The following is a 15,690-nucleotide window of genomic DNA, read 5'->3' on the forward strand; positions in this document are numbered from 1 at the left end:
GACCTGCCTCCTCCTGCAACGGCGTTCTGAATGAGTCTATCGGAGCGAGTCCGCCCTACCGATCACGTGGTGCGGAACTCGTCCGGTGGTTACTGCCTTAATCAACACAAAGAAGAGACTGTAGTCACTCAACTTTGTTGAACCTCTCGTATCATGGCGGCCGTAGTGCGCCAGCAGCCCTGACGTTGTCAGCAATAAGTTTGTATGTATTATGAGAAAACCAATTAAAGTATACTATAGTTCTTAGTTACAGTATCCCAAGTAAAATAGAAGGAATAGTAGTGAAATACACTAGTATGTGATATTATGCACATATATATCGTGAGACAATCTAAAAGGTCACCTGTGTCATTTTTTCATGGACTCTTGCTATATTCCTACGTTAAATGCAAAAATGTCTGAGGTAAAGAGGTCAAAAGAACACAAACTGTAATATAACACAATTAAATAATTTATAGGAAGGTCGAAAAACGAGGTAAGCTGAGAGAAGAAAAGAAAAAGTGAGTGCCAAGACTCAGTGTTCCCCCTTACAATCTAAAGTACATGATCATGTGAAGTTCAGAGAAAGCACAAAAGTTCATAATGATCATTTAAGCCATTAGGATTAATAGTTCCTAAGAATTTTATCCAGTGTGTTTCCCTTCTAGCTAGAAGTGTATGCAAATCCAATCCTGGGGAGCGTTCTATGCGTTCTAGGACTGTATACCTAAGTTGGGGAATTGTGTGATTGGCTTCTACCCAGTGTCTGGCCAGTGGGGAGGTTGTAGTGTGATTCCTAATTCGACTTTTGTGCTCTACTATTCGAGTCTTTATTTTTCGACTTGTACGTCCCACGTAGACTAGTCCACAGGGACACTTAATCGCATATACAACTCCTTCCGTGTTGCAATCTGCATTGTGTCTTAGTTTGATGCTCACTCCTGAGTGTGGGTGAGTAAATTGATCACCTGTGATCACATTCCCGCATTGTCCGCAGTTATAGCATTTCATCATGCCCCTCTCTCTTTGTCTAGCTGTTCGCTTTTGAGGTTTCAGAAATTCCCTTAAATTCTTGGTTCTAGTATGTGCGAAAAGGGGACTGCCTTGAAATACTGTTGTGAAATCAGGTTCACTTTCAATAAGTTCCCAACGTTTCCTGATTATTGTCTTGATCTGTGTGGCTTGCGTAGAGTTCTTGAGAACAAATACCTCACGGTGCGTGGGTACTTTCTCTTTGGGTGTCAAAAGTTCATCACGAGTTTTTGTCGACGTGATCTGAGCAGCTTCGCTGAGTATTTGGTCTGGGTAACCTCGCTCTTTGTATTGTTGCATCTGTTTGGTGATCTCTTCTTTACTTCGCACATCGTCTGATGTTATCCTCTTAATTCGCATCATCTGCGAGATCGGAAGATGTTTTTTCAAACTGTACGGATGTGCGCTCGTGAACAGCAACGCATTATTAACATCTGTTGGCTTCCTATACACCGATGTAGATAACCCAGTTGATGTTTTACTTATTTCAATGTCTAAGAAATGAATCTTCTGTTTTTCAATGCTATAGGTAAACTGTATGCGAGGGTTCTGTTCATTTAGTTTGTAAATGCTCTCTTCCAGTTCGTCTCTGGTGCCTGTCCAGATGACTAGAATGTCATCAATGTACCTCAGAAAAATTGCTGCATGTCTTTTCCACATCAGATCCGACAGTATATGTTGGTCCTCAAAACGAGCCATGTAGGTATTAGCGTATGATGGTGCTCCGGGAAAACCCATAGCTGTCCCTGTACGCTGTATGAAAAAATTGTCCTTCCACACAAAGTAGTTGTTATAAAGAGCAAAATGTAGTAGTTCTAGAAGAAAAACTGCTTTGTTGTGATCAATTTCTGACTGTAACAGTCGCCATTCTATTGCCTCCAGTCCTTCTTCGTGTGCTATTGAGGTGTATAGTGCGACTACATCAATTGTACAGAGCCAGATGTCATTCAAAAAGAGATGTTTTTGTGATTCCAGTTTCAGTAAACAGTCGGTGGTGTCTTTAACGTATGTCTTCCAGGATTGGACCAGTGGTTGTAAATAAAAGTCAAGATAGTATCCTAGAGACTCGTGGATCGAGCCGCACCCTGCTACTATGGGCCGAAAAGGTGGTTTGGTTTTGTGCTTGTGCACCTTTGGTAGCATGTATAAGGTCGGAATCTTAGGTGCGGAGTTGAAAAGAAATTTCTTAGTGTTCTCATCTATGATGCCAGAGTCTAGAGCTTTAGACAAGAACTCATCCAGTAATCTCAGCAGTTCGTTTGTTGGATCTTGTTCCAAAGGAAGGTAGGTGTCTCTGTCTTGAATATGTTCCATTACACTCTCATTGTAAAAGTCGGTGTCAAGCACCACTAGAGCTCCTCCTTTATCTGCTGGATGAAATGTTACTGAGGAATCTTGTCTCAACTTATTGAGAATGCGTCGTTCCTTGGGATTCAAATTTTGATGTTGTATTGAACCATATTTGATTGTTTCCAAATCCTTTTTGACCAAAGACTCAAAGGTGTCAAGGGTCTTGTGTGAAATTGGTGATAAAAATCTACTTTTTGGTCTGAATTTTTTCTGTTCAATCGTAAGTTCTTGTTGACTGGGATTGATAGAGAAGAACCACCTTAGTCTGAGTTTACGCATGAATTTAAAAAGGGCTACCTCCGTCTCTAATGCATTGGACGTGTAGGATGGAACAAAAGAGGTTCCTTTATTGAGTACCTTAATCTCTTCCGTGGTTAACTGTCTAGATGAGATGTTGATGACCAGGGAATTCACTTCTTCACTGTTCTCTGTGGCCTTCCTTGCTCTTTTTGCACCTTTGGTTTTTCCGCGCCTTGTGTTTCGTCTTGTGGTGTCGACGTTTTGTCTGGTGGAATTTTGGTCAAGGGGCCCTCCCCTAAAAAAGGTCCACTGCTTGTTGAGGTGGTCGCTGTCGTTTCCAAATTTGGTGCTGTGAGATGTGTCACAATAGCAGGAGGTCTCTGCATCGTTAAGTCCTCATCTTGTACTATGCTCTCTTCAGACGATGCCGCATCTGGTTTTTTAAAGACCCTCTTCTGTGCATATTTTTCGGCCCAGGTATAAACTTCGTCCAGTTTATAGTCGATCGTGTCCCTGCGGAACTTGCGTATCTTCCTTTCATGTACTTCCTTTGCATGCGTATCAAGATTCTTGTTTATCTTCTCAAGTACTTGATTCCAGTTCTCTTTCTCCATCCGGTTACTTATTTCATTTTTTAATTTGTTGATATCAAACAGTAATTCACCTAATAGTGACGATATCTCTTCTATTATGAGCAGAATCAAATCGAGCGAACATTTATTCAGAATTGCGTTCCAGCGGGCCATAAAGGATTTATTATATTTAAAGAGCATTGGGCGTAGAGCGACCCTTAAGCCTCGGGGTATACGCTTGACTTTATGATATTCTATCAACGTGGTTGCGTGTAATCTTTGGTTCACTTCTTTTCTCATTAAGTATTCGAGTTGTTTTAGTTGCTGCGTCGTAGTTCCTGTTGATGTTCCAAATTCCCTCACTTCCTTCACTAAGGCGTAAATGGTTTCAGCTTCTTCTGATGAGTAAACTTTTGTTTCTGCCTGATTCGTGGTCAGATTTGAAATGTCCTGCCAGGACATGATTGCTCTTGGGTGCTGATCCACAAGTTGGCACTGTGGGTAAAGAGTTTCTTGTGTGGGGTGGATCTGCACTCCAGTAATCAATTGTGAAGATAAATTGTGTGGATTTTTAAGAAATCTTAGCGTGCTTACTAGTGTGAGGGTTTTGTGCCTAACTCCCTCCTAAATAACAATCATTCAAATATTAGCCCAGGGAAACCCCGGGCTGCTAGAAGCACAGCTACTGGGCATTCAGCCTCTTTAAATTTGATGGAGGTTTAACACATTTATTCGAATTTCAATATTTTCTTTAATTCTCAAAGATAGCATGTTTTACTCGTAAACATTGGTCATAAAAATTACGTATGCACATGTTTCAAAAAACATTCATAATCAATGTCAAACAATTAACACATGAAAATATTAACAAAACATATTTTCAATGCATGTAAAGTAATATAAACAGTTCATCAATACTTCATATTCAAAAATAATAGCCAACATCCCAATGCATTTCGGGTTACAAGCAGAACCCTTCTTCAGGGGATAAATTATATGCGGTCAAAAGTTCAATCTTCCTTGAATGGTTGGTCTCTCAAAGTGCAAATTCGACAGGATCTAAAAGACAACAGCATACCAAACTATATTGAGTTGTCTCATATGTACAATTTTGTATCAGAAAAGAACATTCTGGAGTAAACACTGAGGGGAAAAAAGCCAAAGTACGCGCCACCAAGAGTTGACACCCGTGTCTTACAAAAACGGTTAAAAAGTGTGAGATACTAAACTAGCGAGCCAACTGGTTCATAAAAAGAGATAAGATCAAACGTGCTTCACTCTCGAAAGTGAAAAACGGGACCCAAAAGGTGACATCAAAAACTCATGCTAGTGACTAAATCACCGACTGACTTCTAGAGTTCTATTATCTACCTTTAAGTAGAAAAAATCCACTACAGTGTAGAAGAATACATACACTCGTCCGAACAGCCTCAAATTCATCCGGTAGCTTATCCAACGTGAATAACCCTTTCTTAGCAGGAACCTAAATAACAAGTTGATGAGAGCCTATTACAATTACGGAGCAATGTGTGATGAATGTCCGCCAGGATCTAACTTAAAAACAAGTCTTACCGCCAACTTGAAGACGGGTAAACGCGCTGCTCGAAAAGGTCGCCCAGCAACAATCTGTGTGTTTAAGAAATACTCGTAGTGAGTTTAAATCTGTTGGACAAACGTCCTTCCTAAAAATAACTGCTAGTCTTGTTTTAAAGTACTGACCTGCCTCCTCCTGCAACGGCGTTCTGAATGAGTCTATCGGAGCGAGTCCGCCCTACCGATCACGTGGTGCGGAACTCGTCCGGTGGTTACTGCCTTAATCAACACAAAGAAGAGACTGTAGTCACTCAACTTTGTTGAACCTCTCGTATCATGGCGGCCGTAGTGCGCCAGCAGCCCTGACGTTGTCAGCAATAAGTTCGTATGTATTATGAGAAAACCAATTAAAGTATACTATAGTTCTTAGTTACAGTATCCCAAGTAAAATAGAAGGAATAGTAGTGAAATACACTAGTATGTGATATTATGCACATATATATCGTGAGACAATCTAAAAGGTCACCTGTGTCATTTTTTCATGGACTCTTGCTATATTCCTACGTTAAATGCAAAAATGTCTGAGGTAAAGAGGTCAAAAGAACACAAACTGTAATATAACACAATTAAATAATTTATAGGAAGGTCGAAAAACGAGGTAAGCTGAGAGAAGAAAAGAAAAAGTGAGTGCCAAGACTCAGTGTTCCCCCTTACAATCTAAAGTACATGATCATGTGAAGTTCAGAGAAAGCACAAAAGTTCATAATGATCATTTAAGCCATTAGGATTAATAGTTCCTAAGAATTTTATCCAGTGTGTTTCCCTTCTAGCTAGAAGTGTATGCAAATCCAATCCTGGGGAGCGTTCTATGCGTTCTAGGACTGTATACCTAAGTTGGGGAATTGTGTGATTGGCTTCTACCCAGTGTCTGGCCAGTGGGGAGGTTGTAGTGTGATTCCTAATTCGACTTTTGTGCTCTACTATTCGAGTCTTTATTTTTCGACTTGTACGTCCCACGTAGACTAGTCCACAGGGACACTTAATCGCATATACAACTCCTTCCGTGTTGCAATCTGCATTGTGTCTTAGTTTGATGCTCACTCCTGAGTGTGGGTGAGTAAATTGATCACCTGTGATCACATTCCCGCCTAGTAGCTGTGCTTCTAGCAGCCCGGGGTTTCCCTGGGCTAATATTTGAATGATTGTTATTTAGGAGGGAGTTAGGCACAAAACCCTCACACTAGTAAGCACGCTAAGATTTCTTAAAAATCCACACAATTTATCTTCACAATTGATTACTGGAGTGCAGATCCACCCCACACAAGAAACTCTTTACCCACAGTGCCAACTTGTGGATCAGCACCCAAGAGCAATCATGTCCTGGCAGGACATTTCAAATCTGACCACGAATCAGGCAGAAACAAAAGTTTACTCATCAGAAGAAGCTGAAACCATTTACGCCTTAGTGAAGGAAGTGAGGGAATTTGGAACATCAACAGGAACTACGACGCAGCAACTAAAACAACTCGAATACTTAATGAGAAAAGAAGTGAACCAAAGATTACACGCAACCACGTTGATAGAATATCATAAAGTCAAGCGTATACCCCGAGGCTTAAGGGTCGCTCTACGCCCAATGCTCTTTAAATATAATAAATCCTTTATGGCCCGCTGGAACGCAATTCTGAATAAATGTTCGCTCGATTTGATTCTGCTCATAATAGAAGAGATATCGTCACTATTAGGTGAATTACTGTTTGATATCAACAAATTAAAAAATGAAATAAGTAACCGGATGGAGAAAGAGAACTGGAATCAAGTACTTGAGAAGATAAACAAGAATCTTGATACGCATGCAAAGGAAGTACATGAAAGGAAGATACGCAAGTTCCGCAGGGACACGATCGACTATAAACTGGACGAAGTTTATACCTGGGCCGAAAAATATGCACAGAAGAGGGTCTTTAAAAAACCAGATGCGGCATCGTCTGAAGAGAGCATAGTACAAGATGAGGACTTAACGATGCAGAGACCTCCTGCTATTGTGACACATCTCACAGCACCAAATTTGGAAACGACAGCGACCACCTCAACAAGCAGTGGACCTTTTTTAGGGGAGGGCCCCTTGACCAAAATTCCACCAGACAAAACGTCGACACCACAAGACGAAACACAAGGCGCGGAAAAACCAAAGGTGCAAAAAGAGCAAGGAAGGCCACAGAGAACAGTGAAGAAGTGAATTCCCTGGTCATCAACATCTCATCTAGCAGTTAACCACGGAAGAGATTAAGGTACTCAATAAAGGAACCTCTTTTGTTCCATCCTACACGTCCAATGCATTAGAGACGGAGGTAGCCCTTTTTAAATTCATGCGTAAACTCAGACTAAGGTGGTTCTTCTCTATCAATCCCAGTCAACAAGAACTTACGATTGAACAGAAAAAATTCAGACCAAAAAGTAGATTTTTATCACCAATTTCACACAAGACCCTTGACACCTTTGAGTCTTTGGTCAAAAAGGATTTGGAAACAATCAAATATGGTTCAATACAACATCAAAATTTGAATCCCAAGGAACGACGCATTCTCAATAAGTTGAGACAAGATTCCTCAGTAACATTTCATCCAGCAGATAAAGGAGGAGCTCTAGTGGTGCTTGACACCGACTTTTACAATGAGAGTGTAATGGAACATATTCAAGACAGAGACACCTACCTTCCTTTGGAACAAGATCCAACAAACGAACTGCTGAGATTACTGGATGAGTTCTTGTCTAAAGCTCTAGACTCTGGCATCATAGATGAGAACACTAAGAAATTTCTTTTCAACTCCGCACCTAAGATTCCGACCTTATACATGCTACCAAAGGTGCACAAGCACAAAACCAAACCACCTTTTCGGCCCATAGTAGCAGGGTGCGGCTCGATCCACGAGTCTCTAGGATACTATCTTGACTTTTATTTACAACCACTGGTCCAATCCTGGAAGACATACGTTAAAGACACCACCGACTGTTTACTGAAACTGGAATCACAAAAACATCTCTTTTTGAATGACATCTGGCTCTGTACAATTGATGTAGTCGCACTATACACCTCAATAGCACACGAAGAAGGACTGGAGGCAATAGAATGGCGACTGTTACAGTCAGAAATTGATCACAACAAAGCAGTTTTTCTTCTAGAACTACTACATTTTGCTCTTTATAACAACTACTTTGTGTGGAAGGACAATTTTTTCATACAGCGTACAGGGACAGCTATGGGTTTTCCCGGAGCACCATCATACGCTAATACCTACATGGCTCGTTTTGAGGACCAACATATACTGTCGGATCTGAAGTGGAAAAGACATGCAGCAATTTTTCTGAGGTACATTGATGACATTCTAGTCATCTGGACAGGCACCAGAGACGAACTGGAAGAGAGCATTTACAAACTAAATGAACAGAACCCTCGCATACAGTTTACCTATAGCATTGAAAAACAGAAGATTCATTTCTTAGACATTGAAATAAGTAAAACATCAACTGGGTTATCTACATCGGTGTATAGGAAGCCAACAGATGTTAATAATGCGTTGCTGTTCACGAGCGCACATCCGTACAGTTTGAAAAAACATCTTCCGATCTCGCAGATGATGCGAATTAAGAGGATAACATCAGACGATGTGCGAAGTAAAGAAGAGATCACCAAACAGATGCAACAATACAAAGAGCGAGGTTACCCAGACCAAATACTCAGCGAAGCTGCTCAGATCACGTCGACAAAAACTCGTGATGAACTTTTGACACCCAAAGAGAAAGTACCCACGCACCGTGAGGTATTTGTTCTCAAGAACTCTACGCAAGCCACACAGATCAAGACAATAATCAGGAAACGTTGGGAACTTATTGAAAGTGAACCTGATTTCACAACAGTATTTCAAGGCAGTCCCCTTTTCGCACATACTAGAACCAAGAATTTAAGGGAATTTCTGAAACCTCAAAAGCGAACAGCTAGACAAAGAGAGAGGGGCATGATGAAATGCTATAACTGCGGACAATGCGGGAATGTGATCACAGGTGATCAATTTACTCACCCACACTCAGGAGTGAGCATCAAACTAAGACACAATGCAGATTGCAACACGGAAGGAGTTGTATATGCGATTAAGTGTCCCTGTGGACTAGTCTACGTGGGACGTACAAGTCGAAAAATAAAGACTCGAATAGTAGAGCACAAAAGTCGAATTAGGAATCACACTACAACCTCCCCACTGGCCAGACACTGGGTAGAAGCCAATCACACAATTCCCCAACTTAGGTATACAGTCCTAGAACGCATAGAACGCTCCCCAGGATTGGATTTGCATACACTTCTAGCTAGAAGGGAAACACACTGGATAAAATTCTTAGGAACTATTAATCCTAATGGCTTAAATGATCATTATGAACTTTTGTGCTTTCTCTGAACTTCACATGATCATGTACTTTAGATTGTAAGGGGGAACACTGAGTCTTGGCACTCACTTTTTCTTTTCTTCTCTCAGCTTACCTCGTTTTTCGACCTTCCTATAAATTATTTAATTGTGTTATATTACAGTTTGTGTTCTTTTGACCTCTTTACCTCAGACATTTTTGCATTTAACGTAGGAATATAGCAAGAGTCCATGAAAAAATGACACAGGTGACCTTTTAGATTGTCTCACGATATATATGTGCATAATATCACATACTAGTGTATTTCACTACTATTCCTTCTATTTTACTTGGGATACTGTAACTAAGAACTATAGTATACTTTAATTGGTTTTCTCATAATACATACGAACTTATTGCTGACAACGTCAGGGCTGCTGGCGCACTACGGCCGCCATGATACGAGAGGTTCAACAAAGTTGAGTGACTACAGTCTCTTCTTTGTGTTGATTAAGGCAGTAACCACCGGACGAGTTCCGCACCACGTGATCGGTAGGGCGGACTCGCTCCGATAGACTCATTCAGAACGCCGTTGCAGGAGGAGGCAGGTCAGTACTTTAAAACAAGACTAGCAGTTATTTTTAGGAAGGACGTTTGTCCAACAGATTTAAACTCACTACGAGTATTTCTTAAACACACAGATTGTTGCTGGGCGACCTTTTCGAGCAGCGCGTTTACCCGTCTTCAAGTTGGCGGTAAGACTTGTTTTTAAGTTAGATCCTGGCGGACATTCATCACACATTGCTCCGTAATTGTAATAGGCTCTCATCAACTTGTTATTTAGGTTCCTGCTAAGAAAGGGTTATTCACGTTGGATAAGCTACCGGATGAATTTGAGGCTGTTCGGACGAGTGTATGTATTCTTCTACACTGTAGTGGATTTTTTCTACTTAAAGGTAGATAATAGAACTCTAGAAGTCAGTCGGTGATTTAGTCACTAGCATGAGTTTTTGATGTCACCTTTTGGGTCCCGTTTTTCACTTTCGAGAGTGAAGCACGTTTGATCTTATCTCTTTTTATGAACCAGTTGGCTCGCTAGTTTAGTATCTCACACTTTTTAACCGTTTTTGTAAGACACGGGTGTCAACTCTTGGTGGCGCGTACTTTGGCTTTTTTCCCCTCAGTGTTTACTCCAGAATGTTCTTTTCTGATACAAAATTGTACATATGAGACAACTCAATATAGTTTGGTATGCTGTTGTCTTTTAGATCCTGTCGAATTTGCACTTTGAGAGACCAACCATTCAAGGAAGATTGAACTTTTGACTGCATATAATTTACCCCCTGAAGAAGGGTTCTGCTTGTAACCCGAAATGCATTGGGATGTTGGCTATTATTTTTGAATATGAAGTATTGATGAACTGTTTATATTACTTTACATGCATTGAAAATATGTTTTGTTAATATTTTCATGTGTTAATTGTTTGACATTGATTATGAATGTTTTTTGAAACATGTGCATACGTAATTTTTATGACCAATGTTTACGAGTAAAACATGCTATCTTTGAGAATTAAAGAAAATATTGAAATTCGAATAAATGTGTTAAACCTCCATCAAATTTAAAGAGGCTGAATGCCCAGTAGCTGTGCTTCTAGCAGCCCGGGGTTTCCCTGGGCTAATATTTGAATGATAAATTAGAAAGACATTGCACTATCACTACTCATTTGCCTATTCCATAGGAGGGTCTTTGCACTATTTGCCAAGAGGGCCGGAAAATGTGATGGGCTTTGCACTTTGTCCATTTGATTAGATGATAAGAAGACGTTGCACGGTTTTTACAAGGGGCTTGAAAAACGTGACAGACTTTCTACTTTCAATCTGCTCGGTAAGAGGACCTTAGCACTATCTCTGAAGTGGCCTTACAAATGTGAACTATTTGTATTTGCTACCTGCCTGATAAGTAAGATAGTCTTTACCCTGTTTCACATGTGGCCTGAAAAAACGTGAGGGGCTTTGTTCTTTCTATCTGCTAGTGCCTCCAGTCGGGAGACCGACACAGATGGAGGCAGTGGCCCAGAGGGTGATGGGGGTTCTCTGGAGGCCCATCATTTGACATCACCTCCGTCTAAGTCGACCTCCAGTGGCAACTACCTGGGGTGTGTCAGACCCCACAGGACCTGTGTCCACAACATCCTTGACTGCCACTCCTAGTTCCATCTCAACCCTCCGTACTGGTCCCCAATAAGTTGTCCTGCTCCGCTCCCACTTCTATTTTGAATCAGGCACCTCACCCCTCCCCTTGTGCCCCCGGCTGCCCTTAGGGAGGAGGCTTTTGACCTCCTGAGACACATCTCTGTTGGGCAGACTGCACTGCTGAATGACAATCAGGGGTAGTCCAACTAGATAAAGCAGACGTTAGACTACCTGGAAGAGAGTCCCAGTAGGAGAGAGGAATTGGCCTAACGGCTAGGGCGGTCAACCTCAAATCTAGGGAACCGGATTTGAGTCTCGGCAATGACGCTGAACATCCTGTGATTCTGGGCAAATCACTTAATCTCCCTGTGCCTAACAAAACAAACAAAAAAACGCAACAAAAAAAATGAGCATATCTTCATGTAATGCAACTGGTGCTATTTAAAGCGCTCTGATACCCAATTCAAGTCAAGTTTGCGCTATATAAAATTCTGTTAAAAAAAAAAGTAGTATATGTGGCCTACAGAGGTAATTTCAGGCTCTGGCCTTTTTCACTAACAGCAGCCATCCACCCACCCTAGTTTTCCACCTTACCTCCTGCCTCTTCCCCATCCCAAATCCCTTTACCCATGTTTGTCCAGAGCACACGCAGACTGAAGAACGCATTCACAACAGCATCCACATGCAACACAAACTAAAGCACAGCAATAGGTCCAGGCATGCAACCACTCAACAGACATTCACCACCCTCATCAGTCCCACCACAAACGTACCCTTCAGACCCCGCACTAACAGACACAGCCCAGAAAGAAACACAACATATCAACCACCTCCACAGCACACACCAACAAAACAAGCGAATGCAAAATCTCACCCAAACAGATACAACATACATCAGACCCACACACACTTGCACCAACAACAAGTAACCCAAACATCTACCTCCAAAAGCCCACCTCCCCAGGCTCCCAAGGAAGGCCCTATGTTTTGCCTTGAACTTATCTCTGCCACAGCGATTCCCACCGCCCCAAAGTCATCTCAACCCCTCCCAATACGGAGCCCAGCCCTCCCAAATAACATAATTGAAGTGCCTGGTCGGCCCACTTAATGCCCATACCTGGGGAGGTTTTCCTGGCATTAAGGGTACTTTTGTGGTACAGTATTGTGCTGTAGCACATGGGTATTTCATGGACTGGCCATGGCCTTTATTTTTGTTTTGGATTTCTTTAAGTCCTTTCAGTAAACCATTTCACAGTTTGGAAGACATGAGTGTTGCCATTACTTGCTATTTATTTAATTTTCCAGAATTGTTACTGCTGTGTGAGTACAGATGTAATTGTTCAATCCCTGATTGCTGATGCACTTGGAGTGGTTAGTATGATGTGGCCTTGGAGCAAGGGCTGGAGTCAGACAGGACAAGGATAAATGTTAAATGGATGTGTATGTGGGTTTACATCCAGATGGGGCAGACATTGTACTGGGTGACATGTTATGTGATAAGTATTTCATCTTGGCCTGGCAATGTCATTTATCTTGCACTTTTTCCTATGATGTAGGTTGGGTATTTGTTAGGTGTTTTAGTTAGATATTTGTGTATCTACACATGAAGGGTGTCCACTTGTCATACCTTTGTGTAGTTTTTCATGGACATATGTCCATTTTGCACTGTGTACCACATGGCTACTTCCTCTAGATGTGTGCCACATGCTGTAAGTGCTGTGTTTGTTTTCATAAGTGCCACTTACCCATTGGCATACATGTGCATTTATTTTATTTATTTATTTCACTAATAGAGCGCACAAATCACCCCATAAGGGTATCTCAGCGTTGGGGCCACATAAGCGAACTGAGGAGACCTGTTTAGAAGAGAGATGTTTTCAACAGTTTCCTGAAGGCCAGGTAGTCTGTACATTGTTGCAGGCGATTGGGGAGATCATTCCATAAGAGTGGGGGAAGATGGTAGATGGCCTTACCACCTTGTTGAGACTTTCTAAAGCACAGGACTGAAATCAGGGCTTTGTCTCCTGAGCGGAGGGGTCTAAGAGGCACATAGTTAACAAATTTGTCATTGAGATAACTAGGGCCTTATCTGTGTATGGCTTTATAAGCCATACAGAATATTTTGAAATGAATCATTTTTCGTATGGGTAGCCAATGTAGTTTCTGCAGCAAAGGGAGGGAGGCTGTCCTTGGGGGGGCATTGGTCACCAGATGAGCTGCGGTGTTTTGGACAACCTGTAATCTATTTATGTCCCTTTCATTGGCTGAGATCAACAGCGCGTTACAGTAGTATAAGCGGCTTAAAATCTGTGCCTGAATCAAGGTTTTCCTCGAAGACAGTGGTAGGAAAGGGAAGACTCTTCTAAGCATGCTAAGGCTATGAAAGCAGGCTCCCATAGTAGAAGAGACATGGTCTCCTAGGGTGAGTTTTTGGCCCAATCGGACTCCAAGGGTTTTCACCACTAGTTTAGGGCAAGGGGTGGGACCTAGTTCCTCTGGCCACCAACTAGGCGACCATATCACAGTGGCATCACCAAATAGCATTATCTCGGACTTGGTAGCGTTCAGTTGGAGAAAATTAATTTTCATCCATTCCGCTATAGATTTCAATCCTTCACAAAAGGTGGCTTGAATATTAGGGTTGGATTTGTCAAGTTAAAGGAGTAACTGAGTGTCATCTGTGTATGATATAGGGATGAAGCCCAGTTTTCTCAACAATCTCGCCAGGGGAGCAACGTAAACTTTGAACAAGGTAGGGCTCAAGCATGAGCCCCGTGGTACTCCCTTGGTAACCTTGGTTGTCTTAGAGTGGTAAGGGCCTAGGTTAACGGTCTGTGTTCTGTCGGATAGGAAGTTGGTTAACCATTTCAGAGCTTTTCCTGTGATGCCTATGTCACCCAGTCTTCTGTGTAGAATTTGGTGGGATATGGTGTTGAATGCTGCAGAAAGGTCAAGCAGCACCAGAAGCACCGCCTGACCCTTGTCCAACAGCATCCTGATTTTGTCCTTTACTGCCACTAGGGTTGACTCAGTACTGTATCTGGGGGGAAATCCAGATTGTGAGGAATCTAGGCTGTTAGTGGATTCACTGAAGTTGGAGAGATGTGTATTAATGTGTTTTCTAAGATTTTGGTGAGGAGGGGAAGGAGCGAGATGGGTCGATAGTTTGTCACGTCTTCCGGTGAGATTTCAAGATTCTTTTTAATCTGAAGTATCTGTGCAGCTTTCCAATCAGGAGGGAGGGCTCCTTCCTTCAAGGGGCTATTAAGAATATTACAAATGGGGTCAGCGAACTGTTTGGCAATGGTGGCAGTTAGTTTAGCAGGTATCGGATGGTATTTCTATGTCTGTATTGGCGTTCTTGATCGCAATCAGCTCTCCACTAATATAAGTATAAGAACCCCTCACCTGTTTAAACTGAGAATGGGCAGATCCGGCAGGGATTCCTGCTCCTGGCGACGTCCAGGGGCAGACGGGCGCAAACAGGCTTGCCTTAGGCGCGCCCGCTGCACGCGTCCGCTGCGCGTCTGACTAGGCATACGTTTTTATAGCTTGGGATCTAGACTGCTAACCTCCCATCGGGATTGGGAGGGAAGCGGTCGAGTTTCACTTCTGGTTTGTAGCGCCTCCCTCCAGACAGCTGGAACAATCCATGCTGGCACTTGCTTATTCTATTGGTTGTCCCTAATATACTTCAGTTACCAGGTCCAGTGCGCATGGCGTTTGTCAGACGTGCAAGATGTACTGCCCAGCCTTTGAGGGTTCCCCCTAATAGAGGCATAGCTATACTGCAGAGAGTGTTTCCATTGTGCTCTTAGAATGTTACTCACACTGATTCTATGTAATCCCAATGACTGACATTACCTTTTCATGTGGGTGAAATGTTGGAGTCCACTGCAGTGTTGTAGCAGAAAAGTTGTTTTTCACTTTAAGGACACATCCATACTGATGTTTAATTGACCTCATAACAGGACCTGGGATGTGTGCAATGAGAGTAAGTGACAGATTCACTATAGCATCCTGGCCAGAGTTACAGTCACAAGGCCTCGTGGTAGTTGTAGTTAGTTCAATATCCCTTTAGCAACACTTGAGCAAAGGTAACCTACATGAGTAGTGAACTTCAGTAGTGACATGGCAGACAAGTGAGAAGAAGCAAACGGAGTGTAGCATTTTGGTTAGACTTTGAGTGACAAGGCCTCATGGCATTGTAGTAACTTCAATGTCACTTTAGCAACACCTGGGGAATGGTAACCTGTGTTTGTAGTGTAGAACAGTGGTGACGTGGCAAATGCTGAGAAAGGGCAAAATTAGTGTAGCATCTTGGTCATAGTTTCAATCACAAGGCCTCATGGTAGTTGTAGCCAGTTCAATGTCACTTTAAAAATACTTGA

This window comes from Lissotriton vulgaris, chromosome 8, assembly GCF_964263255.1.
Source record: "Lissotriton vulgaris chromosome 8, aLisVul1.2, whole genome shotgun sequence".
NCBI lineage: Eukaryota > Metazoa > Chordata > Amphibia > Caudata > Salamandridae > Lissotriton > Lissotriton vulgaris.